At 33.6% G+C, this 24,408-nt stretch overlaps 1 protein-coding gene across 1 annotated transcript in view; it reads left to right on the top strand.

The window, feature by feature from the left end:
• LOC118193989 (roundabout homolog 2-like) overlaps positions 1-24,408 on the top strand; it is a 331,360-nt gene that overhangs the window by 124,133 nt on the left and 182,819 nt on the right. The window lies entirely within an intron of this gene.

Raw genomic sequence — 24,408 nt, 5'->3', positions numbered from 1 at the left:
ATCAACTTGTAGTCAGGAAAATCACATTCTAATTTAATTGAGAATAACCAAAAAGGAAGATATATGCATTTTAATAAAAGAAACTGTGAATGTATCGATTCAGAGACTTGAAGTGAAGACAATTCCATTCAAACCGAGCAATTATTCTCAATAAAAAATACAATCTCACTGAAAAATATAAAGATAAAATGACAGGTGAGTATGAAGATGTTTCCAAAAACAATTTTGTAAAAACTACTAAATAATGTCATTTTAATTTATTTTGGGGTAAGAAGAAAGAGGAATATACATGCAACACCACCTCGCGTACAGGCACACATCTTTCAGATTTTGATCTCCTAAGAAAGTGTCTCTGGGCTCTTGAGATTGCATTTTGTGCAGTACTGAAGTCTCTAGAGAGGTTTTTCAAATGCGCTGAATTTCTTCCAGTTCTGGAACAGCTAATTGTAACTTATATTCTTTTAAATGACGTTACTGAGACACTCGTTTAAATTCTCTAAATATTTATTAATTGTTATGCTTTTGTAGATAGCTAAATTTTAATCCCGTTTCGCATGTTGTATGCTACAGTTCTCTTTATTCCTACGTTCTGTACGTTAATGTAAGGTTAGATATATGTTTTTACAGCTGAAAGTTTCAACAAGCATACGTACTTTTCACAAAAATTTCAGTCATGACCCTTTGTATTGAGTAGCATTATTCAAATTAGTCTTTAGCTTTATGCACCTTATGCACCATATATATGTAATAGGATGACCCGGAGAAAGCTGCAATAGATTAGCGATGATTCTTTGCGTTGTAATAACTTGGGGAGGTTTTACCTATATGTAGAAAGACGACGCTTGAAGACAGACGTAGCCGTAAATTCAGTACATAATTTCATCCCTTAATAACTAATGCTTAAAGCACATATTCTTACTCATTTCATGTAATCATTGTGGGTGCGTTATGCACCCCACAATTTTATCCAGATTGTATTTTTAGAACAAGGGACAATAGCTAGCACAGGCTAAGCGAGCGAAGTAGCGTCTTAACGGAAAGCGAGCTAGAAGCAAAAAGTGCGCATTTATCCAAAATGGCAGCCTATTAAGGAAAGGTTTCGGTTTAATTTGCTTCTTAAATTTGCTTCTTAAAGAGAAAGTTTAATTCTCGAAATTCTGAATTTCAAGCTTTGAATTATACGTCATCAGCGTTACGCAAGTTATATGATATGAACTGATCTCGAAATAACGCAGTCCAGGTAAAAACACTACTATTTTTATAATAGGGAGGGGGGGAATTAAGAGGCTATTGCTAGTTTAAATTATATTTCTGATTTACATAATTTTTATCTTACATTAAATATATCAGATAAAAATATGTAAATGATAAATTAGAATTTAAATTAGCAATAGCCAATGCTTAAAATAATTTCCCCTCTTTATTCTAAAAATAGTAATCTTTTTCAGCACTCCGTCAATTCGAGATTAATCCACGTTATATGACTTAAAAATGATAATTTAAATGGAACTAGAAGTCAATCAACCAAAAATAATTTTATAGCAGTATTAATTATCCAATCAAAATGCATTGAGAACCATAACTAACTCGGTCTGAATTAAGATTTCATCCTGAATATAACTGTACTTGCTTCGGTCTAGCTGGACTACTGCCTTCTGCTCTTTTTTTATTTTCAAAGTCAAAAATGTCAAGTAGTGTACCAAGTTGTTTGTGGACGCAACATGTTTACTGAAATAAATATGAAGTTTTAATCTGCCTCGGATGTCAGTTTCCTATTCATTATGAATCAACATTTCAACATTCTAACGCTATCAAAATTCTTGCTCTTAATTACGGATTCAACATTCTACTTTCTACGCCATAAATATTAGTACAGTCATTTTCATTACATTATTAGTAGACTGTGTGTCTGCGTATGTGTGTCACGAAAATATAATCTGAAGAGAAACTATATTACATTAAGGGAAAAAGCTGAAGCAGCTGAAGAATTTTTCTTTCAAATAGTAATTTTGAACACTTTATCCAATTCTTAATTTGAACAAAAGTATAATTAGCAGACATAATGTGCTTTAATTAGTGCAAGGGGCTGTTTCTCTCCCATGATTAATCTTTTGAGAGTAAATTTTACGTATTCACAGTTGCAGGCAAAGAGTAAGAAGACAGACTTAACTCCACAGGCTAGAAATTAATCTGAAAGTTTGTAAGATTTTTCCTCTAAAGGTTACCTTTACCGCTTTATATTATTGGCTATTTAAAAGTATGATGTTAATACTACCGCAAAAATTGCTTTTTCATTTATTTAATGCATTTGTTTGCATCATCAGCGTTATACAAGCAAATTACGAAAGCCATAAATTAAGGAATGACGTTATATGATCTAAACATGCAGATATTATTTTATAGGAAAATTGCTGGAATTGTAAGACTATAGTGGCTACGGAATATTAAAAGAAAACCTTTATCGTACATTTAATTAGGATATATAATAAAGAGATTATATGTATACAATACATATCAAACAAGAGTAATGAATTATCTAATAGAAAAAGTTAAAAGCAGTTTGAAGGAAAAAATAAAAAATAAGACCTTAAATAAGAATCCAGTTTAATACAACAAAAACAATAATAATTTTTATAAATTTTCCTCCCTGTTTCAAAATACATATTTATTGTATTTTGTCAATTATTTCCTTAGTATGTGATTGATTTAAATTCTGATTTTTTTATACATTAACTACAAACATTATTATGAGAGTGGTCGGGTCAAGTTATGACACCTATATTAAACTTGACGTACTCGGGTATAACAGAATCACTTTATGCGGGAGTCCAAGCAGATATCAAAAGGATTCCTTGCAAGAAGTTTTCTAAAGTCCAGTTCATTATGCATTGAATAAACGAACTTAGCTTTAAAAGGCTTCTGATTAAAGTATTAACTTAAAAAAGATTATAAGGTAACAGTCCGTTTCACTTGACATTAGATACAGAATGAAATATAAGCTCGGTAAATGCACAGTTCAGTTTAAACTAGTAATAGAAACCACAATTTCCTATTGGATAAAGCTTTGTAAAACATCATAAACCTATGTAAAAACATCATAAACCGGAAAATCAGTACAGATGAATCAATATCATATCCTCAACACATCACCTTTGAAATTAATATGCAGATCAAAACCACACATATCAAACGTTTCCGAATCAACAGCAATGGAGAGAAAAAATTCAAAAAATCTCTTGAATCTAAAACTCGTTCGATCTTAGATAAAATTGCCCAGATAAACATAAAAGAAGATGCTAATAAATGTGCAGTATTTCTCATTCAAACTATTCAGGATTGCTGTCATGCCTCACTAAACCTAAAAATTCTTACCAACGCCACTAATATCAACTGGTGGAGCAAGGATCTAAGGGCTGCTTGCCAAAAGACCAGGGCTTTACAAAGAAGACTAAAGACGCACACAAACGATGACGATAGAATAATTGCTTGGACTGAATATAATAGACGAAGGGAACTATACAAAAAGCAAATCTTAGAGGCTAAAATAAAATCATGGAATGCTTATTGTACCCGCAGTATTGAAGGTTACAACACACTAAAATGGCAACTTCTAAGATTTTTCAGCCGATGCTATTTTATGCTCCAGCCAATGCTTGGTCGTCTTACGATAATAACATCTCCAATTTCCCCATTAATATCATCCTGAATCATGTCTTTATTCCGGACCACACCGATCAAGACATCCTCACACAACAGGAAATAAGAATGTCAACTCAATATCCCAACTCAAACGACGATGTACCTTTCCCAAAGAATAAACTGCTACATATAGTCAAAGCACTGGACAATAAAAAGGCACCTGCCCCAGATGGTATTCCCAACAAAATACTAAAACTCCTATGCCAAGTTAATCCTTCTATCCTTCTGAACTTTTATAATAAATGTCTTAACCTCCACTGTTTCCTGGATTGCTATAAACAATGACAGATTATCCTCTTTTCAAAAAAAAAAAAAAAAAAAAAAAAAAAAGAAAGAAAAAAAAATCCAGAGGATCCTCAGTCGTACCGACCCATAAACCTATTATCAGTCATGGGAAAACTCTTGGAAAGATTGTTGATCAACAGAATCAAAAATCACGTGCACATAGACAACAAAATCGGTATGCATCAATATGGCTTTACGCCTAAGAACTCAACTATCCACGCATTCGATGCTGCACTCTCCCAAATTCACAGCAATAAAAGCAACCAAATATACTCTGCCCTCCTCTGCCTAGATTTAAAGAAGGCATTCGATTCACTGTGGTATCCAGCTGTACGGAAAGCCCTCAGGGAGATGCAATGTCCAAGAAATCTATACTTCTTGACAACCGACTACCTACAAAATAGAATCGGCCTAATTGTTCATAGCAACACTATAATCTCCATAAAGCAAGCAAGAGGATGTCCTCAGTGGTCGTGTATGAGCGCAGATCTCTGGAACATTATCTTCAACAGTATCACTGATCAGAAGTGGCCAAGCCACACCAGAATTGTCGCCTTTGCTGATGATGTAGCGTTAATTGTATAAGGCAGCAAGCGGGTCTAGCTCCAAGATAACTGCAACACAACCCTCAGTTTATTTAATGACCTCTGTAGTAGTTTAAAGCTAGAAATTTCACACATCAAATTCCAAGCACTAATTTTCATAAACCTGGATAAACATTAACAAGGAATCCCATCCTGCGAATTTGCCAAAATAGGTTAAAATGCGTCAAAACTATCAAGTATCTTGGTCTAATTTTGGATAAAAAATTTGCCTGGATACCTCATCTTCAAGATAAAAAATTAACATCCCTCAAAATGGCAAACGCACTAAGGTCAATGAGAGGTTACTCATAAATGAGATCATGACGTATGGGGCTACCATCTGGGCCCTGCCAATGACGCCCAGGAAAGTTCGCACTCTCACACTCCATTCTTAATTAACATCACCCGTGCATTTAAAACAACCTCCAGCAATGTCCTACAAGTTCTGGAAGGTGTGACTCCTTTGCCACTTCAAGCTGAAATTGAAGCACTGTCCTCCAAAATTCATCAGCTGAAGAAATCTACAAGCTGCGATAATATCATCTTCAATCCACAAGACTACGAGGATACACCACGGAAGTACATTAGACATCCGAGTAACTTGCTTCATAACCTGCACTGCAAATCTCAACAACCCTTTACCATCTGCTAAATTCGCAGCATATACTGATGGATCGAAGATAGAGGAAAATGTAGGCTGCGGAGTCACTATAAATTCCGGGACAAGAACCTACACTGAATGGCAAGGTGTCCTCAGACACGAAATTAACGTATTCCAAGCTGAGCTTACAGCCATTCCGAATGCTATCGAGCTATTTCTACCAACACATACGGACGCCCTTCATGTGATTACTGATAGCCAGTCATCTATCTATCTTATCAAACAACAGTTCCCAAACTCACCAATTGCATATCTAATCCAGGATAAATCCTGGATTAGATACTCCTGGATTGGATACTCAACAGCAACAACAAATTTATAACGTCATGGACACATCATGGTCACAGCACTTGTGCAGGAAATGAATGCGCTGACCTCTTAGCAAAAGACGCAGCTATCCACCAAATAGGCACTCCAATCTCTATCACGTGGCTCAAGTAAGCATTCAAATGCAAGCTAAAGCAACTTTACCCTTAACCGCACAATGGCACCTTTAACCGCACAATGGCAACATCAATGGAACCACTGATAACAAGGAAGATGAACGTATGAATTCCTCCCTAAAGTAGATGAAAACCTCACTTTTCATCCTACTTCCTTTCCCAGTACATCTCGGGCCACGGCCCATTTCCACTCTACTTCTACAACAGACACAAAGCCTCCTCTGACAGATGTATTTTCGAAAGCAGCGGGGACCAGGAGCACTACATCTTCAACTGTTCAATGACGCCTGTTCACCATATGCGTCATCCAAGCAACCCAGGTCTAGAATTCAGGCGATTTCTAATCAAGCACCGAAACACATTCAGTAAGATAAAGAACACCATCGACTACCTCCACAGACAAAGAACCAATATATGCCACACTTAATCTTCAATCCTCTCATTCTGCAATAATTTCAGAGTGCCATTGTTATTTCCACCAAACACACACTTCTAAGGTGCCTTCAGTCTTCATTCATATCTGTGCCTTACCTCTATACCGTGTAACAGAGCTGATGCCAATCGAGTGCGATACGCTTAACTGACAGGAACTATCTCGACGTATGGTTCAATTAAGAAGTATATCATAATAAAGTGTGTGTCCTAATAATTCTGTGTACCACATTGTATTGACTCGTACTATATCGATAAACTGACATTACTAACTTTACTGTATCCGTTTATTGTATGTGATATTGTATCTTTATTGTATCTATTTATTATTACAAACTTTATTGTATCTCACCTACCTATGAACATTAACATCATCAAATGTAACAATATGCAGTGTTGTATATCCAAATGTATAACATTTGTATGATTGCATGTCACCTTGTTTAATACTCAATAAATACGGAAAGGTAGTACACCTGGGCAATACCAGTTTTGCTCATAGCGATGATATGGTGTCCCCTGTACTTGTTTTACTTGTTTCTGTCCTGTCTTGCGTATAAATTGCAGATTTGTTAGCAAATGAAATCTAATGATAGAGTCGTTCATAAGGAATTTTCCATAGACATCCTTGATAGGTGAGTAATGATGATCAGTTGCTTCAGAAAATCGGATTCAGTGATGGAGCAACACTTCATGTTTAAGAAGAGGATAATTCACGCAGAGTCAATATAACTGCATGATTTTGGTGTCAGAAACCCCGCATTTTGTAAGGAAAATTGAACAATGTAGCCCTTAGCGTTTGATGCGCACTAATTCATAATAAAGTGAGTTATTGATCTCTTCTTTTCTCGAAGTTATTAACTAATTCGGATGATTATTTCGATATGATGAGATCGCTTTCGGTACCGAAATTCAAAAAAAAGGAGCCAAATGGGTTTTTTTTTTTTTTTTTTTTTTTTTTTTTTTTTTTTTAAGGATCTAGTTTTCTGACATTTAGCTACGTGTATACGTGTTCATTGATGAAATGTTGGATTGGTAGAAGTGGAGCAATTTCATGGTCACCCCGCTCACTGGACGTCGCACAACTCTATTCCTTTTTCTCAGAATACGTGAAAAACCGAGTTTATGCTGCAGAGATTCACATCACTGAAGATTTAAAAACTCGAATCACCAGAAAAACAGTGAACTATATTTTAACTATCTACTGTGATTCTACAAATGCTTGTAGACTCACAGTAGAAATAAAGTCCTTTGGATGCTAGAGTACTGAAGAACTGAGTAGCGACTATTCGCTAAGTTCTTGAGCGTAAATAATAACTCAGAGAAAGGTTAAAATACCTTTTTATTGTAAATCTAAATAGATTAACAGTTGGCCCATCTCGGGCGTACAAAAAGCCTTTCTTTGGGCTTAAACTTAAAATAGGAATATAAAACTTAACTATTGGTAAACAAAATTTAATCAACTGAAGCTGCGCAAAGTTAATACCGTGTAGTTGGCCCTTAACTAGGATTCACCGGCTAAGCTAACAAGCACGTAATAAGCACGGCAGTAGAATAGCAAGCTTTAACTAATAGCAACAACGTGGCCGAAAGGGGTAGAAGACGCTCTCCTACTGAAATAATTCAGACCTCAACTTAACCCTATTTGCATAAAGCATAAAACTGAAAACTCATTCTGGCAGGAAAATGAAGGTAGGAAATCAGAAGGTAAAGAAAGGCTTCCTTAAAATTAAACTAACTATTAGCGAAATAAAGTAAAACACCTACAAACTTGAGGCAACTGGAGAACAGACTTCGTATTCTCTGAATAATGACGCTAATACTGAATTCTATTAATATAAAATTCTTTGAAGTACTAAATAACATTCAGTCAGTCTTTTTTCCCTAACTTTTATTCTCTATCATTCAAAACATAAATTTATCCGAAGAATAAATTATGGACTTCCTATATATTTTATCTCTTTCTTAATTAATTAATTAATTTCGCAGAATTTTTCACGATATTAAGATTATTTATTTAATTAAATATTCTTCAGTTTTTCCTCTGTATTTAAGAAACATAGGTATACACAAAACACAGAAAAGCATATTAATGTCTCCAAGCAAATTAATGTCGAGCTGAAAATGCAAGGTCTAGAAAGAAGGAAATTTATCTAAACAGGAAGATTGTCTTAAAACTTGGATTTTCTCCAGAGAGCAGAAGATCTCTAACGAAATTCTAGAAAAGCAGTTCTGCAATTTAGAAGCAGCAACTAACTATTCTTGGCAAAACCAAAAACAACCTTCTGGTAAAAACATTCTAAGAAAAGAAGATTTTGTTTTCATAGCTTTCCGCTTGGTGGAAAGAAAACTAATTTCTAAATTATCTCGACACGAAACGTCTTATAATGAAGAAAAGAAAAGGAAAAGTAACTAAACCTTACTCTAAAATGCGTATTTAAGAACTCTTTGTACATTTACCGCATGGCAACAATAATTAATAATCACTAAAAGTTAAGGAGAGGGAAAAAAGGAAAGTTTTGAGCGAAAGATATTTTTAATGATGCTGGGGAAATTGAAGAGCTTTTCTAAGGAAAAGAAATTATTGTAAATTAAAGAAACTGAATTTTATTTTTAGCTCATTAATTAAATAGTGCACTTCCTTGGGAATAATTAACTTATTCCAAAGTCTAACAGCTGATGAGGATATTTTTTTTCTAATTTCGGGTAGAATTTTTACTTTTCGCCGAACTTTTCTGGATACTCATTAGAGAACGTGTTTTTCACATCTTTTAAAACATTAATTCGCAATGGGTATTTTGGATTCCTTTCTAAGGCGAAAAACTTCCAGATATCGCAGAATTTTGAATTTTGTTTTTGGCGTTCGGAGTTTTTAAAATATATAACATACGTCATGTGACAAGTTTATTTAAAAAATTAAATCATTTGCTGCGGTAAGTTTCTTTTGTGGAGTACTAAAACTCCTAAATTTTGAAGCCAACCGTCATTAATATATTTCATTTCCATATCACTTTTAAGATAAGTATGAGGAATTAACAATGGCAAACGCAGTTTTATTCAATATTAATTCAATATGCGTTTTTCAAGAGAAGGAGGAAGGAAAATGGAAAAACTATTTTCGAAAATTACTAACTCAAAAATTTAAAAGAAATAATTTTCTTAAATTCACTGATGTCTTTACAGTAAATATACAATGAGAAGAATATTAGTATCAGCGTGAAAATTTTAAGAAGGTGAAGGTGTTGATGTTGTCGAGTAAAGAATAGATCACACTCAGAATACGTTTTCAGATAACAGCTTTCTTAAAAGAGAAATACGTTAACAACGGAATGTTGTCTACTTGCACAAGTATTTCCCTAATTATACTCAAAATAAAAACTTAAAGGACAAAATGATAATTAATACACTTATTAATGCATCCAAATTTTATTTCACTTTCTTTATGCCTCTATCTGCAATACACTCGAGCTCGATTATTTACATACAAAAATTTTTATGCATCTGTGCTTCAAGTTTTAAGTTCTTTTGAAAATTCGAGAACAAATACATTTGGCGAAATAGCGAAAGGGCGTTGTTTAAACATACGTAAATTGCAATTCATAAAGGCAACCCTTTTTTCTGAATTAACTTGTAGAGATATTAGGCAAATTTTTAAAAGCAGAAGAGATGAAAAATTAGCAATGCCTTCGCCGGGAATCGAACCATGGACCTCTGGAATACCGGCCTAGTGTGCAAAATCACTACCCCACGAAGGCACGCTAGGAAAGTGGGAGAAATACCTTATAAACTTAAAATTAAAAAAGCAACAGTTGTTAAGCTAATTAATATGCAGGGAAATGGTTTTGGGAAAAGATTTTATGTTGCATGTGGCTAAAACTAAACTTTAAGCTAAGGTTTTCAGAGGAAACTTTTATCATTATCTTTTTCTTTGGTTTTTATTTGATTACGGCAAAGCATCGAGGGCTATCTGCCTAAGGAAAGGGATGCCTTCGTGGAGGACATTCTATGGGAAACTGGCTCGTGTAGACGTTACACATGGGGAAATCCACGAAAACGCCCATGCAACAAACCCGTTCGTGGAATTCACATCTCGGACCGAATTACCAGAGTTCATCTACTTTACCATTCAGCCGCTGGTGGGCGGGAAGGGACGAAGCCGTTTCATAAATACAAACTGTATTTCCGTTACATGGTTGACCAATTAATCAAATCATTAACTCTATTTTTATAAATTACTGATCAAACAGATCAAAATTAAAAATTTTGATGCTGCATCTCTTTCTGTTTCCAGACACAGTTAAATAGTTGCCATGTATATAAGACCACGAAGCACTGATGCTTGTTTCTCGAATGTAATTTCTTAGAACAAAACTGATTGGTTATACGAATTTTTTCGTAATTTTGCCTCTAATGCAATTCAGTTATGAATCTGTAATATCTCCAGAAGGATAGGTTTGGTAAATTATTTGAATATCGCAAAACACACGAAGACTGTCTACCTAATGCGAAGGATGCATCCATGGATAACTTTTTTAATGGAAGCTGGCTCGTATTCACATTATACATAGAGAAAACCACTAAAACCAACCGTGCGGCGAGTTCATAATCCTGGATTCAAACCGGGGTTGAATTCCCAGCATTTCATCTCTCCTAAACACTGGCCTCTGGTAGGGCTATATTTCCAGAAACAGTCAATTAATGGGTGGTTTGATAAAGTATGGAATTTTAGTACTTTTGTCCTTGACTGAATTTTTGGCAGCCGAAAAGCGGCTTTATGTATGTAAATTAAGGAAAATATACTTTAGACTGACATAAATTTCATACGAAATCATCGATTTCGAAGGAAACTAATATGATGCCCTCTTCTTCGGCAAAAAGTTTTACAGTGCAGCCAAAGAGAATAGCCAACTAAACTGGGAAAATGAAAATACAAAGACGAAATGAATATAACGCAATCTACGGAGCAAGCAGCTTACAATGATGCCTTTCTCCTCCGCATATATCATTGTATTGATATTTTTCGTTTTTACTGTTCTTGAGCACTAAAGAGTTAAAAGTATTGCGCTTTAAGTGCTAAAATGGTGCAATAATTAGTATACTGGTTTGGCAGACCTTATGATAATGTGTTTGGCTTTCTCGACAGCAAAATGAAATTTGCAAGAATCTTCTCACCTAAGTTCCTCATATCTCTAAAATATAATGTAAGGATTGAATTTTACTGTCTGCAGAAGCATCCAGCCAGTGACTTAGCGGACGAAATTACGGAACAAAGTTATTAGTGTCTTGCGTTAACTTTCTGTCAGCCGAATAATTTAATTGTATGAATGGTTTCTTAATTTTCCTCCTTTTCATGAAATTAACGAACTTTCAGAGATTTATATTTGGGTTTCACAAGAAAATGTTGGCTGATTTTGATGATCTAAGTGTTCTCGGAAACAACCAACCAGGTGGTTGAGATTGCAGTACAATAATACATGTATTTAGAGTTATTTCGGAGAAATAAATAGGCTGACTTCATAAACAATATCTTAGGTCTCCATGGATAAAGTGAACATGAGTTAGTTTCTTTCTTTTTACTCACGAGCAGTCCTCAAAAACCTATTCTTGAGCAAGTAGTTCTGAAATCTTTATCATTATAAATTGTATGAAGGAGGGATAGTAAATTTGCAGATTAATAAAAAATTCAAAGTAGCCAATTTATTTGAAGAAATTAAAGATTATTAAATCACTCTTAGCAGAGATATAAAAAAATATCCCCTAATAAACCTCGAGGTTGATGTCCATTACTTCTAGATATGACTTGTACTCAAATTTAAATGACTATGTACTCAAATTTAAATCACTATGTACTCAAATTTAAAGTAACAAATGCTCACAAAGTTTTAGGCTATCTTCATAATAGATTCAGTGATAATAGCAAACATCAATCCGTGACTGTATTATTATTATTATTTACTAGCAGCTTCGCTGCCAGCCTTCGTCTAGCTTTTAAATGTAATGGAAAAATGGCTGAAGGGAACACCAAACGTTAAATTAAAAAACTGCGTAGAGTTTTGCGCTGCAGAACAACTTCATAAAAAAAAGTTATTACGTATAACAAAATTACAATGAAATAAGCAATATCCCTTATTACAAATATTAATTATTCTAATAAATGAATTAACCAACTTCCCTTTGCAAAATCTTAAGAACTCAAATGGTATAAAGCAGGTTAAGAACTTTGTTTCCTAAAAAATCACTCATAACTTTTCAATATCTTAAAGACAGTGAAATGAGCAATAAATAACATAAAAGAATACAAAAACCAAAAAATTCTGAAAAGCAAAGTATAATTAATGATATTTTATCTTATATTTTCAAGGGAAAAAAATTAAAATGAAATAAGCTATATCCCTTAGTACAAATATTAATTATCCTAATAAAAGAATTAAAAAACTTTCCGTTCAAGAGAAAAAATCATGCAAAACTTTTCAATATCTTACAAATAGTGAAATAAGTAAAACATAACATGAAAGAAACTCAAAAAACAAAACATTCCGCGCAGAATTTTACTCTGCAGAACAACTTTATCAAAAAAAAAAAAAAAAAAAAAAAAAAAAGGAAAAAAAAATCAATAAAAATGTTTTATATATATATACAAAATGACAATGAAATATGCCAATCTCTTAAAAAGAGTTACATAAGAAATGCGATGAAAAATTGTTGCCAAACCCATATTTCTAAAAGAATGAAACTATTCAAAATGATGCGATTTCATCAAAAATCTACCAACAACAATAAGACAGGAAAATTGTTGCCAAAATCACATTTTTAAAGATGTGAAAAGTGTACTCGGAAGCTTCATTTAAAAATACAAAATATTATCATTTTTCCAAAATTCTTTTTGTAAAAGCATTCGCAAGGATGAAAGTTTAACGTGTCCAAAAATCAAAGAAAAATAAACTGTACATTTTTAAAAATAAACTTTTTTAGAAAAAATCCCATTGAAAAAGTGTTAATCTCCCTTTGTTAAATAAATTCGTATTTAATCGATTTATTGAAACACGAAATTTATTTTAAGTTCGTAAAATAGCTAAGTGCCTACGTTTTATGACGATGTGAAAATGGAGTGTGTGGAGTAAAATCTCGCTTCCCTATAACCCATTATGTCTCAAAATTGTTGTGTAGCTCAAATTTTGAAAAGAATGTTGTATAGCGAATTTAATATAATTAAGTGATTTATAAAATTCAAAATTTTAATTTGTAATTATTCAAAATTTGAGCTACACAAGAAAATGACGCGATTTCGTCACAAAACATAAAATAAAAAATATTCTAATTCAAATTTCGAAAAAATCGTTTCGAGGTGCACTGGCGCTTGGCTAAATGCACCTATGTACCAAATTTCGTAGTCGTGGTTCTATTAGCTTACGCGCAGCGCGAACGAAAGACACACACACACACACAGACAGACTCTTTCTTTTGTTATATGTAGAGATTAAAAACACAAAGAATTTCCCGTGTACCACAAAGTATCATATAGGGTTTATAGAAGTAAGTATGAAACACAATACAAAATAATAAACATTAAAGTGAAAATTTAATACAAAATTATGAGGGATTACAAAAATTTATAATGAATTCACAAAAATAGTCAAAAGCAGTTTTCTCAGAAATAAACTGATGAAAATCTGAATTCTGGTTAGTATCAATTTTTTTGCAGTGCGAATTTCAAGATCATTCTTTCATTGTCACATTTGGAACATAAGGACTTAGAGAGAATACAAGGACAAAAATAATTAAAGAGCAGAAAAATATATTGATGCACACTTAGATGCATTTTCAATGGATTAATAACCTATACTGATGACGAAGAAATTGTTAAGAAAAGAGGGCTTTTCAAATGCTTTTAAGTTCATTGCTGTGCAATGTTATATAGAAGTTTCGACACCAAGGTTAAATAGCTTTACTTCAAGGTACCATGTTATATCTGAAATTCCTATATGTTAAATGTTAAATATGAAACTACTTGCCGTGAAAAGGTTTCTACTTCCTCTTAGGGAGGAAAACTAAACTCTTAAGAATTTGCCAACTAACAAAATTTTAGTGATCGTATAGTGAAACGTGTACAGCATTTTTGCGTTGTGAAAAAAATGCATCCCGGGACCGCGCCGTGAGAGGATCGAAACATAAGAAAAACATATACAAGAAATATAGGAAAAAACATATTAAATATATAAAGAAAACATACTATAAGAGGTTCCAGATTAAATATCGGTTTATTCAATTACATCACAATAAGAAAAATCTTAACCTCATCTTTTCATTTAAATTCATAAAAAAAAACTTAAGGTTTGTCTGGTAAATTAAAAGAAAGGAAAGGGAAACAATTTAAGGCCTGAGAGTTAAACTGTAGATTCGACGTTGTTTTTACTGCTAAGGACGTTTTTGAAAAACTTGCCTAAAGTTCAAACACACACACACAAAAAAAAAAAAAAATAAAATAAATAAATAAATAAATAAATAAATAAAACTTATCTTGAGTGGACATCTTGAAGTCGAGGACTCGTATCTTAATAAGCGTTGACGTCTGCCGGGCTCATCTTTACACTGGTTCTCATGATGTCGACGCCACTTCACCACTGTAGAACAGAAACAGGAGCACTGCTGCCCAGGACGGCTATCCGCTTGGTCCTGAAAGTCCTAAGTCAACAAGCAGGTAACTCGTTCAAATTTCGCCTCTCTACCAGCACGCCGCAAGGAAGAGTGTTTTTAGCTTCAGGCCAGAAACGTTTTTTCTAGGCAATTACGGCTCGCCTGTTCTTACTCATCCCAAGAGCAAGCTTCACGAGTAACGTTCCAAGTAAGTTCCACCCGCCAGTCAGCAAGAGAGAGTCGCCTCTTAACCCAAAACGCGGCCGGGGAGCATATTTGCCGCTCCCCGCCGGGAAACATCTCTCGTAATGAACTACATATTGTCGATCTCTTTCCAGCCGGTTTTCAAGAGCAACGTCCACAAGTCCAGCAAGCCCGAAAGTCAGCGAGTCCAAGAATGAGTGCGTCAAAAAAAGTGAATCCAACTCGAATTTTCCTTCGTCTCCTTCACAAACGCGGGCTCCCACTATGGCTTCACTTATCGCCCCCTTAATTATGGCAAAAGTTGCGTTTTCAACTCCAGAATGCGGAAATAAGGGTGATCGCGCATGCGCGCCCTTCTTCACTTAGCCAACAACCGGACCCTCAATCGCCAAAAACCTGAATGACTTACATTGAAAGACAAGTAGCAACCTTTGACCTTTCTGTCACGTACTTTCCTCTCTTAAGGTCAACTAACAATGAAAATTCTTTCTCGAACATTCTAAAGGACAAAGCGCGCGAAATCATGACTTGGCAAAAAATTGCCTCCCTTTCCCTGCTTCTTTCACAATGAATCAAGGTTTGTACAAGATTTACAAATAGAGGAAAATAAATAATATTCTTTTAAACTAAATAATATTCCCAGAAGCATCTGTTTTTCCCCAAAATTAAAGCCTTAAAATAAATAATTCATAATCAAATAAAAATTAAGATTTCCATAAATCGTAAAATCATTCACCTAATTTTTATAACGCTATCAGATAATTTCTCTACATAACATTCCTTTCCCCTAAGGAATTAAATTTTGGTTTACCAAAATTTAGCAGACAGACACTTCTTGAAATACCATGACTCATACTGTGCAATAAGGCTAAAGGATAACATACTGTAACAATATTTCACACGACTCCTTGGTAACAGTGACGTTACTGACACATTAAATTTCAAGTCCAAAATGTGCAAGTAAAACAACAAGATTAATCAAAGCAATTACTAATTAAAATACTCAAGGAAGATCATCAAAAATAATTAATCAAAAACATCAATTAAATCACTTAATTAATTACATAGAAATATTCAGAACACATACAAAAATAAAAATAAAAATAACGCGCTAATCACAAACAAAATATGTCTAAGATCAATCAATAATGACAAAAAGAATTTCTCTTTTTTTTTTCCAGTTCATTGCATCACATTAGTGTTGCAGTCTCTGTGTGGCCACATTTCTGAACGTTTATTTATCTATTCATTCCTTTTCAGTCCATTAATGTAAACAATTTCACCTGAGGTCGAACACATTCTACTATTGTGACAATTTCTGCTGAGCACAATCATGGAGTACATTAAATGAGTACGGAGTTGTCAATGCAAGCGAGGGAAAACCCTGTAGTTAGAAATCATTGTGTTAGCAACTCCCCCCTGCAGCCTTCAACGCGAGAAAATGAAAGCAACCAACCCCGGAATGTGAACTCAGCACCACAATAATCCTTAGTAGAGGAACTTGACCTTAAAAGAAACCAGATTTCACCCTCCTACGTCTCACCTTCGACCAAGGAAGAACAATCACTCTTTTAAAGTTGAAGAAGACTTTATCTTTCAATTTTTCCCTTACGATAGATAAGCCACTGAATGTGTTCGGATACTCACACCCGAAGAAAGAAATAATCTAATCCAATTGTTCACACCAAAAAAAATGAAATAAATAAAAATAAGATAATTAACGCGCCGCAGATACATAAAATACATTCCTGAGAAAATAACACACTAATAATTCAAACAATTCCAGATAAAATATGTCACATGAACGTATTCAAATAAGGAGTAAAGACCCCTGAGTACTACGAAACTGAATAACTTCCAAGATTGAATCCCAAACAATCACGTCTAAGAACAGAAGCGGCCTGATCAGGGCCAAGCATTAGAAAAGAAAAGAACGTTACAACACCAGGAACCTCGGAACCAGCCGAAAATACCCCACACAAAAAAAATCAGAACGAAAGAAAACGTGAGTGTCCAAAAATTCAATCCAACCAAAATCAATTCCGAGAATGAACATAACGAATACGCTGTGCATATACCAATTAGAATTTTATCCAAGACACACAAAAATAATAGTAATAATACAACCTAATGCATGTACAAAATAACGTTTGGCCCAAAATTTACGAATACTACCAAGATACACATACACACATAAAATGAAAATACAATTAAACTGTAAAAATTTCGTACATAATTCAAATGAGCAATGAGATCAGTGATACTTAAAAAATTATTTGTAAACTGCAATACCTAAACAAATACACACATAAGCATTATGTTAAACCATATCAAGCCAAAAATATTTCACTGTAATTCAAATCCAGCCATAAAAAATCAACCAGCAAGAGTGAAGTGTCGCTAAAAATTTCACACCTCACGGTAAACACTAGTGAGTAACAACACCATATTTAAGTCCCCTTAGTTAGACAACAAAAATTTCAGTAATTCTAAAAATCCCTTAAGTCCACGAGAAAAAAAAATTCAACCTAGTCAAAGAAATCAATCAAAGCTGGACTGAAGCACGTTACTAGAACACTAAATAAAATATCACAAATCAAAAAAGTGTTCAAAACAAACCCCCCAATTTTAGGCAAAAACTGAGATCTATTCTGCATCAGACTCTTCCAAAACGTTGTATAGTAACCTAAGTAGCAGCTTTCAGCAACACCTCCACCCAAACAATAGAAACAAAGTAACTCTTTACCGCGTCCATGTAAGCTGAGAAAAGCGCTGTATTATGAATGACAGACTCAAACTTTACGTATCAAGCAAACCCCCAGACACGTTGAAGGAGAACATAAGATCCCTTATCTCGGAAAGAAAAGTGCGCTGACTGAAACGTTACAATCCTGAACCAACACAATGAAAAAGATACAACAATAGTTTTCTCAGATAACAAGTTCCTGTTTGCCCCGGTGTAAGAGGTCAAGTGCCACCATGAAGTGCAAGTATTTACCAGAAAACGAGCTTTCAGGACATTACAACTTCACGCAAGACCTAACTGCAAGCAACAAATGCAAAGTTCTCAAAAGTGCTAAACTAAAAAAAATACTCATAACTCATAACTCAAAATTCCCTAAAAATCACACAAATGAAATCCATAACTCAAATTCTACTATTTTCCTATGACCACAGAAATCTTAATTCTTCCACAGAAACTAAACATCAGAGAACTTACATTTTACGGACCTTGGCAGAAACCACCAAAACAAAACAAAACCTGATACAACTATCTTGATACTACCAATTCAAATACAAAACTTAAGCCAAAACAAGAATTAACCCCAAATTCAGCAACAAGTCCAACCAAGAAAGAAAATTCAATAACTCAAATCAAATCTATTACGATTCACTAGCAAATTCAAGACAAACTACTTGTAATCAACCGAAAATTCCCACTCATGAGTACAGAGCAAATGTAACTAATCTTCTCAAACTTATTTCAAACATTTTCACAAAACAAATTCCCGTTGTCACAAAATTCTCATTAAACTTCACTTTCTACAATTCACAAGACTAAATTTCTACTGTTTAAACAATTCTCACATGACAACTCTTCACAAACTTAAAACTCAGAAGATAACTAATCTCAATTACTCTGACTCATTAAACTAATTAGAACTTCACTCAAGCTAAAGAATTCAATCCAAAAAAATTAAATAACCAAACATCACTATTGCTGATCTCAGGCAAAAATCCAAATCTAACCCATGTTCACTTTAAAACAGAATTTGGCAATTGAAAAACAATCTACAATTTTTTTAACTCATTCATTTGTATCATTATGTCTTAAGAACTTATAAAATTCATTGCTCAATACTAATTTAAATTTTCTAACACATTACACAATATACTGGAATCATAACAAAACAATGTAATCAAAAAAATAATAAGATACTTGGTAAACTAGATAATCATGAAAACATTACATACATTTCACAAAATATTATTCAATCAATTCAAAATAATCAAAATTTCTCTAACGTAACCCCTCACGATTACACATTTCACAAGATTCTGGGTTAAATAATTTGCAAAAACACAAAAATTTCTAGCTACGCATAGCTATGGCTTGTCTCATTCAGTAAAATAATTAGAGTCTTTAAGTCTCGCTTTCTTAATAGTGCTCAAAAAATGAGTCCAGTTTTTACCGACAAGCACTCGAAACTTGTTACAAGGATACACAAATAGCATAGGATTATCGTGAAATAATTCATTTTCCATCTTGTATCAGAAATCAGAAATCAAAAATATACATGCAGAAAATACTCAAGGATTTTCAACAGTAAAAATGTACAGTACTTATTCTGCTACATTAAAATATATACTTTTCCTAATTTTAAAGTTCAATTCTGTTTGCCTAACGTTAAAGTCCAAAATTCCCGAAATTCACACAAATTCTCAGAATTTATCCTCTAGTATTAACAACTTCATTAAAACAGTAAATTACTAAAAATAGGTAAATTCAAAATCAATTACTGATTCGATCCTTCACTAAGCAGAGGTCACGGCACCAAATTGTTACGTATATAGAAGTTTCGACACCAAGGTTAAATAGCTTTACTTCAAGGTACCATGTTATATCTGAAATTCCTATATGTTAAATGTTAAATATGAAACTACTTGCCGTGAAAAGGTTTCTACTTCCTCTTAGGGAGGAAAACTAAACTCTTAAGAATTTGCCAACTAACAAAATTTTAGTGATCGTATAGTGAAACGTGTACAGCATTTTTGCGTTGTGAAAAAAATGCATCCCGGGACCGCGCCGTGAGAGGATCGAAACATAAGAAAAACATATACAAGAAATATAGGAAAAAACATATTAAATATATAAAGAAAACATACTATAAGAGGTTCCAGATTAAATATCGGTTTATTCAATTACATCACAATAAGAAAAATCTTAACCTCATCTTTTCATTTAAATTCATAAAAAAAAACTTAAGGTTTGTCTGGTAAATTAAAAGAAAGGAAAGGGAAACAATTTAAGGCCTGAGAGTTAAACTGTAGATTCGACGTTGTTTTTACTGCTAAGGACGTTTTTGAAAAACTTGCCTAAAGTTCAAACACACACACACACAAAAAAAAAAAAAAAAAAAAAAAAAATAAATAAATAAATAAATAAATAAAACTTATCTTGAGTGGACATCTTGAAGTCGAGGACTCGTATCTTAATAAGCGTTGACGTCTGCCGGGCTCATCTTTACACTGGTTCTCATGATGTCGACGCCACTTCACCACTGTAGAACAGAAACAGGAGCACTGCTGCCCAGGACGGCTATCCGCTTGGTCCTGAAAGTCCTAAGTCAACAAGCAGGTAACTCGTTCAAATTTCGCCTCTCTACCAGCACGCCGCAAGGAAGAGTGTTTTTAGCTTCAGGCCAGAAACGTTTTTTCTAGGCAATTACGGCTCGCCTGTTCTTACTCATCCCAAGAGCAAGCTTCACGAGTAACGTTCCAAGTAAGTTCCACCCGCCAGTCAGCAAGAGAGAGTCGCCTCTTAACCCAAAACGCGGCCGGGGAGCATATTTGCCGCTCCCCGCCGGGAAACATCTCTCGTAATGAACTACATATTGTCGATCTCTTTCCAGCCGGTTTTCAAGAGCAACGTCCACAAGTCCAGCAAGCCCGAAAGTCAGCGAGTCCAAGAATGAGTGCGTCAAAAAAAGTGAATCCAACTCGAATTTTCCTTCGTCTCCTTCACAAACGCGGGCTCCCACTATGGCTTCACTTATCGCCCCCTTAATTATGGCAAAAGTTGCGTTTTCAACTCCAGAATGCGGAAATAAGGGTGATCGCGCATGCGCGCCCTTCTTCACTTAGCCAACAACCGGACCCTCAATCGCCAAAAACCTGAATGACTTACATTGAAAGACAAGTAGCAACCTTTGACCTTTCTGTCACGTACTTTCCTCTCTTAAGGTCAACTAACAATGAAAATTCTTTCTCGAACATTCTAAAGGACAAAGCGCGCGAAATCATGACTTGGCAAAAAATTGCCTCCCTTTCCCTGCTTCTTTCACAATGAATCAAGGTTTGTACAAGATTTACAAATAGAGGAAAATAAATAATATTCTTTTAAACTAAATAATATTCCCAGAAGCATCTGTTTTTCCCCAAAATTAAAGCCTTAAAATAAATAATTCATAATCAAATAAAAATTAAGATTTCCATAAATCGTAAAATCATTCACCTAATTTTTATAACGCTATCAGATAATTTCTCTACATAACAGCAAGAAGGTTTTCCAAATCCTAAAATACGTAATAATTAAATATAAGAAATATTTTATATTCACGATTGGTAGGTAAAAAGAACTCTAGGACTTGAAATACATTTCACGACAGGAAGGATGTCACCCAGCATCTCAGATCTTGCCTTGATCTTCTTTTCGTTTAGAACGAAGACTCTTAAATCAAAATTGAATGCATAAAATGCCTTTTCCAACTTTCCAAAATTCACGAAGGGGCCTATTACGAAGAAATTTTGGAAGAAGCCGCCTGGAGCGTTAGCTTAATAGTCACCAAAGTTGTTAAAAACTGATTTAAATAAATTATTTTAATGGTTCTATATTAAAGTATATTAAGTTCTATATTATAATAAATGGTTCTGTATTAATGTTATTATGTTTTCAGCAAACAATAGCCTTTTGCTAGGCATAAGCTTTCTTGCGTTAATTTAGATTTTGATGATCTAAGTATTAATCGGTGCAGAGTTTTGATGGTGTTTAAAGATGAGTAAACGTTTGGCCTTGATAAGGAACAGATTCAATTAAAAAGTAATTTCTTAAATTTCTGCAGCTCCTGCAGTTAAAGTTTCATTTCTTAGCAATGAATGATAATTTCTTATTAATACAAGATACTATAAAAGTCAATTAATTTGAATTATTAACGTGAAAAGAATAATTCTGAAATGTGAATAAAAAATTTAAAACTGAATTTAAGAGTTTTTGAATAAAACTTAGTTTGAATCAAACTCATCTTCATTCAAAATCTAATAGATAAAAATAGCAACCAAAATGAAGTTGCTGTTATGTCCAGTTTTACGTTTCATACGAGTAACTCTTCAGATTTGGTCTCAATAAAAGTTGTTTTGAAGTTTCGTCTGGAGTTGAATATAACAGAGCATACTTCAGACGAGTATCCGACACCAAAATGTTTTACATTTCTTGTCTTTATTCTCTGCGTAATAACGCTGTGAATATAAACACTCTTTTAACTCAGCAAGATTTATTTACCAATGTTGTTCTTCACAGTTTATAAAGCCTATAGGAAAAATATGTTTAACTTTCACATGAACTTTATCAAAGAGCATAAAATAGCTAGAATAGCTATTTCAGAAAATTACTATTATCTACAACAATAAATACATTCGCTGGTCAACAGTGAAGAAATGTGGTCCCCAAAATGTTCTGTTACAATAAAATATATCACATGGCTTTTTATTATACGTTTTATATAATATTCCGTTTAAATATTCGCCCATACTTCTAGGAAAAATGTGATGTATTAGTTGGGAAAGTCATAGGAAAGCTAATTTTAAACAAGATCTGATAAGGTAGTAAAAGGAAATTTATAAACGTAAATCAAAATGTATCGTATGAAAAGATTTCAATTTAGTTTTGTTGCTATTGATCACAAAATCACCTTATAACATTACTTTTCATTTACAAATATTCCCTTTATTAAATTTATTGCTATTATATTTACGATTAGCAAATATTAAGCCTTTAAATAATTTCTTAGTTTGATAAAAAAAATTGCTTTGATTTGAAACGGTGTTCTTATATAACAAAGTTTAATCTCTTAAGTCAGTTTGAAGTGTAATTAGTGATCTTACGTAAAACATCAAGGTAAGTTCTTAATAAATTTTATTTGCAGTTAAAAATCGAGATTTAAAAAATTCTGTAAAATTTGCAATATATTTTCCATAATTATCGATAATTAGCAGCTTTCCATGGTGCGAAATTAAACAATTACTACGGATTCATGCTAACTTCTATTATATGCTTAGAATACTCTATATGATAATCAGATCTCTAATAAATCTAGCAAATCTAATGAAGCTGCATGAATGGAACTATCTTCAGTTTGAGATTCTCAAAGATGATTGCTTTGATGATCAAAGTAGATAGCAAAGAGTCAAAGGGGATGAGGATCATGGCGTCGTTCGGAACGCGTAATCAGTTGAATTCTATTTGAAATTATTCCATGCGAAATATCAACCATGGGATGTGAAAACTCAGTTGTCAAACATCGCTTATTCCACTATAATTAATTCTTCATTGTCCATCATTTGGACATAACTATTAATAGTAGTCTTGTGACACAGGTTATTCTTGTAGAATACTGATAGTCTTTATCCTGTCGCCAAAAGTATTCAGAGCAGCCATATTGTTAGGTATGCGATCACAATTGAATATTTTTGTACAATTATATAGTACAGTAATTTTGTATAATTTGCATAATTCTATTGTATTTGTATAATTTGTATGTGTATAATTCTATTATATTTGCATATTTTAGATAATTATACTGCATTTGTATAATAAGGTTAACCGGACCTTGACTTTGAGAAATATCGCTAATTTATCGATTAGCGAAACAAGATAAAGCTGCAATAAGAGACAATTCGAAATCTTCTCATCGCAAATGAACTCCAAAAACGTCATTAACGAAATTTTCATAAACAATATCTTGAAAATTTTATTTTCCCTTAAAAGGTATTTTCTGTCTCCTTTCTGCATGGCTTCGTGGTGTAATTGGAACGAAGTTGACGTTCTTCGTGGTCGACGAATATACGAGAGGTTCAGGGTTCGAGTTCCGAGGAGAGCACTGCACATTTTTTCACGTATCTAGCCTCAAAATACCCTAATGACTCTAAAGTGCAGCTCGAACTAAGAGATGCTAGACGGTAATTCTTCACCGCCGGGATTTGGCTAGAGGGTCTCCTAATCCCCAGTCTCCGTTTAAAAGGGGGGATACATAAGGTACTTTCGCATGCTTTCGTGAAGTAATTGGAAGCATCCTTGTATTCGAGAGGTCCAGGATTCGAGGGCATTGCAAAATTTTCACTTCTGCAACATCAAAAATCCTCATAACTGTAAACCCTCACCGATTTACTTAAACATTAACAGTAAAAATTAAATCAAATATGAATGAATAAACTTTTCAGCAGTTTTTTTTTTTTTTTTTTTTTTTTTTTTTTTTCATTATAAGCTTATGCTTATTACAAAGAGTAACAAAAGAAGGCAAACCACTGGAATATAACTTTACACAAAAATGTCATTTCTAATTTTTAATTACGTAATTTGTCACTCAGACGGTATAGTGGTTAGGGGACTCTGCTGTGGTGCCAAAATGCCCATGTTCGAATCCCGAGAAGACATGGATGTTTGTAAATGTGTAGCGTCGGTGCGGCATGA

Source organism: Stegodyphus dumicola, chromosome 6 (assembly GCF_044657685.1).
Source record: "Stegodyphus dumicola isolate Sdum_Otavi_A_Nest chromosome 6, ASM4465768v1".
Lineage (NCBI taxonomy): Eukaryota > Metazoa > Arthropoda > Arachnida > Araneae > Eresidae > Stegodyphus > Stegodyphus dumicola.
Note: the sequence above shows the minus strand (reverse complement) of the source record. Positions and strands in the feature narration are given on the sequence as shown.